Source organism: Rattus norvegicus, chromosome 7 (genome assembly GCF_021556685.1).
Source record: "Rattus norvegicus strain SHRSP/BbbUtx chromosome 7, alternate assembly SHRSP_T2T, whole genome shotgun sequence".
In the NCBI taxonomy this organism is placed as follows: Eukaryota; Metazoa; Chordata; class Mammalia; order Rodentia; family Muridae; genus Rattus; species Rattus norvegicus.
This window is the reverse complement of record NC_141540.1, coordinates 22823311-22827500: the sequence shown is the minus strand read 5'-3', so window position 1 is coordinate 22827500 and position 4190 is coordinate 22823311. Positions and strand designations below refer to the sequence as shown.

The window sequence follows — 4190 nt, the reverse complement described above, 5'->3', positions numbered from 1 at the left end:
CCACCAGAGTCGTTTCAACAGCTTTGCATTTCTGTAGGCTTGAAATCATTTCTAAAACAATTTGAACTGAAGAAAAAGCTAACAAGGAAAAAATAACATTAAAAACTGAGCTTTAACGGGGGGGAAGGCCTCCAGTACCCTTCACCTCTTCTCACCTAAAAAATAACACAAACAAAATTAGGCCTCATGTCAACAACTTGAAGCCAGACTGTTGGGGGGAAACATGACAGTATAACATGTCAGTATACTCAAAAATGGTGCTAACGATGCATGTAGGACCGCCAGTGAGCAAATGTGTGCCCGAGAAATACAAAGGCTTACATAGGTGGTGCTTATTCAATTCTCTAGCAGACAGACCAGAGCACAAAGAGACTGAAAAATAATATAAAGGCATGGTAGCCAGTGCACTAATATAAAAGTTAAGATCCTTTATTTTTTCATACTATTTTCACATCCTGCTGTGTATGGTACACTTCATAGCACATCTCAATTCAGAAGCCACGTTGTCAAAGAACAATACTTGATTGACACTTAATCTAAAAAAAATAGACTTCAAAAAAAGATTCTGGACTGGTTGGCGGCTTGTACCCTTAGGCCCTGCACTAAGGAGGCAGAGGCGGGTGGCACTCTGAGTTTCAGGCAGCCTGGTCTACAGAGAATCCCTGTCTGCAAAACAAAACAAAGCAAAACAAAACAAAACAAAACAAAACAAAGCACACAAAACAGATTCAAAAGCTTAAGTTACTTCAGAGTTTGTTTCCCCAGCGGTGCGATGGACAAAGGCACTGTTGCCATGCCTGACCCCTTGAGTTTGCTCCACAGGGCCTACAGGGTGGAAGGAGAGAAGTGACTCCATGCTTTATACTTTGTCCATGACCACCACAGTGGCCTCGACATACAAATAAATAAAGGAATATATCTTTAAAATATTTTACAGAGGGAGCTGGAGAGGCTCAGTGTTTGAAAGCTCTTCCCACTCTTCCAAAGTGAGACCTGAGTCTGGAGCCTATAATTTACATCTAGTGGCTCACAGTCCCTTGCAGTTCCAGCTCCAGAGAATCCAAAACCTCTTATGGCTCCAAGGGCACACACATGCCATACACTCAACACAGATATACACACATGCATAGATAATAAAATACATCTTTTAAAATATTTTAAAGGCTTTCCCCCAACTTTCAAATATAAACGTCAATGAAAAATTTCTTCCTCAACCATTTAAGTCCCATTATGCTGACTGCTTAGTTTAGATGGGAGTGAAAGAAATTCTTCTACAGAAGAGGACCAGACTGGTAACACTTAGTTTAGTTTCTCTGTTGCCAGCAGTGTCTTTTAAAATGCACTTGTAATAGAAACATTACTCCGACACAACTCTACCTTTCACAAGGATCTCAGAAAGCAGTTTCCACCTCAGTTGTCACTCTTGAGCTTCCTGGATACTGACCATCAAAAGATCACTTTCAGACATAGCAGAGGAGATTCAAGTTCTGCCTTTCAGAAGCTTAAACATCCTTAGGAAACGGAGCAGTTTAGGCACACACTTGGGACTTGCACACAAGAGAAAAGGCCCTGGAAGTGCCCAGAGCAGAGAGGTGTTTTAAAAAAAAAGGTGCAAAAGATTAATTTAGTCAACACTAAAGATCCACCAATCAATAATTCTGTGCCAAGCAACTTGATCAGGGATTTCGCCAGAATCCCCTTGGCTAATGTCAATAAGGCCTTCTCGAAGACATCATGATTTAAGCCATTCTCATCTGAATTACGGCTTTAGCAATCCTTTGCTTGACAGCAAATAAACAAAGAGTACACATGTGAATAATTTTCTGCCACTCAGCAAAAGGAAAGAGCAATTGAGACAATGACAATGTGAACAACAATAATGTTCCAAGGAAGTGAGGTGTCCACAAAACTCCATTTTAAAAGAATATGGCAAAAAATGTTTTTCATGTTGTTTAGCCAAACTTTTCAATTGTACAGTGTAGCAAATGGTCAAAATTAATCCATAACAACTAATTCTGATATTGGTAGTTCCCCACCTGGAGGCATTAAATGTTAAATGGATTCTTCAAAACTGAAGAATCCTTTGTTGTGAATTTACTAGCACCTAACTTTCTCACACCACTGGGAAGTGAGGTTGAGTGTGAACAATGGTTTTTGACATTGACCCATTAAGTCCCACCTAATAAATAAAACTCAGTTTCCCCACTTCAGTCCCTTCTCTTCTTATCCTGCTCAATGTAGCTATTTCCCAGCATCTTCTTACCAGGGGTCACAGACACTACCCTACCCACTGTGTGGAAGGTGAAAGAATCTAAAAGTTCAGGTATAAACATTTGCTGTTTCTACTAAGGACTCAACTTTTTTCCCACCTCAGTCAAAAAGTTTAAAGCAAGACAAATACTAAGATTGTTTTGAGCTGTTCCATCCAGAGGATTTTTTTTCCTCATTAGATCTTCTTACCAGAAAAAATATTTACATATTCTGTAGAAATTAATTCATTCTGAGCAAGGATTTTTTTTTTTAAACGGGAACATTCTCAGGTAATGTCTATTTAATCAAATGCAATCTCTGACACAAGCTCAACCTACAGAAAGCCACGGTGCTTTTTTTCTTTTTTAATAGGAGCAGGCACAAGAAGAAATAAACTATACCAGAAACACACATTCCAGTCCTACAGTTCAAGCACTATTTCGAGAAAAGTGAAAATAAAGTCCCACATCTCCCTAGGCAACAGACGGTTCTTGAGGGGAGGCTAGGTGCAGAGTATGCCCCAATACATGTTCAACACCCAACATTCTGCCTCTTCCAGTTGCCTGAATTCCCGCCACCCACCAGGGACACTGGACAACTTCACCAGGTTAACACGGGTGGGATGGGGGGGCGTGACCTCTGGTGCAGAGAAACCACTGTGATCCTGACGCAAGTAAAATACTCCTGAAAGTTTTCCAAATGTACTGGTGCATAGCTTCCCTAAAGGCTGAACGTTCCTCGGGAGCAGGAAAGCCGGGTTCCCTAGTTTGCCAGACTTGTGCAAAGGGCTGGGAGGCAGAGGAGGGTGCCGAGCGCCCAGCTGCCCTGGCGGCCCCTCCTCTCCCGTCTCTCTTGGCATCTCTGCCACTCGCCAGGGCTGGAGCTGCAACCCTGCTGCCAAATCCACTGGGCAAAGAAGGCTGAGAGCCAACCGTCAGGTGAACCTGAAGCCCAGGCCCCCCGACCGCTGCAGGCACGAGGGACCCTGTGCGGACCCGCCCACTTAGAGCGCCACAGGACCGCAGGGCGCACGGCCTGGGCGATCAGGGACACCGTAGAGGGAGGGCTCGCAGTGCGGTGTCCTAGAGGATGAAGCCGCGCCGCTGCGCCGCCACAGGTAGGGGACTTGGGTGGCCTCGCAGCCCCGACACCCACACGCCTTTCATTTGGCCTCTCAGGCAACTGAGTCAGCCCGACTTCAGGGCTAAGCTCTGTGCAAAGCTGAGGCGCATGGGAAGGTTGAAGGAGAGGCCACGTGCCTCTGTGCCTAACTTCAAGCCGCACCCCCGACCACGGTCTCATGCTTGCCCACAGATGGTGCTCCCGGACTATGGGAGGCGACCTCGCACCGGAGCTCACCTTGATGTAGCCAGCCAGAAGAACAACGGGCGCCCAGAGCCTGAGTAGCAGCAAGACAAGAAGCTTGCCGGTGGCCGCCATCCCTGGCCTGGTCGCCGTGGCCTGGGCTCTCCTACACTCATGCACAGCCAGACCAGAGCGTCTCCCTATCAGCATCAAAAACCTTCTGAAGCCGGCTCACCACCACTCTGGTGGGTTTTAACCGACTTCAACAGACTTCACAAAACCACGCCCTTCTTCAACAGGATCCAATACAAGCAGGCATAAGTAGCCTAACTTGCCGCCCCTTGTTTAACCAAGGCCCAATCAGAGCATGGATGCACCGTCTCCCCTCCCCGTCCAGCACGTGCCCCCGCATGGCCCCGCCCCAAGACACGACAGCCCCGCCCCTGCTCTGGACTCCAGGCTGGGGAATCAGGAGTATTGTGGGCAGACCATGGGCCGCTGTTCCTAAGGCCTGAGGCTCCTGCTTGGTTATCTATTGGGGTGGCTCTACATCATCCACCTTCAGCCTCGGGATTCAGGCACGCCCCACTCCCCCGTCCCTGCGGGATATTTTCCGATTCCTTTGGGTACAGCTC

At 46.7% G+C, this 4190-nt stretch overlaps 1 long non-coding RNA gene across 1 annotated transcript in view; it reads right to left on the bottom strand.

The window, feature by feature from the left end:
* The window catches only part of LOC148004520 (uncharacterized), a 90283-nt gene extending 86448 nt beyond the window's left edge, over nt 1-3835 (bottom strand). The window contains exon 1 of the long non-coding RNA XR_015624513.1: nt 3610-3835. This is a non-coding gene — a long non-coding RNA (uncharacterized LOC148004520). The remainder of the gene's footprint in view (nt 1-3609) is intronic.
* Between the last annotated feature and the right edge of the window lie 355 nt (nt 3836-4190).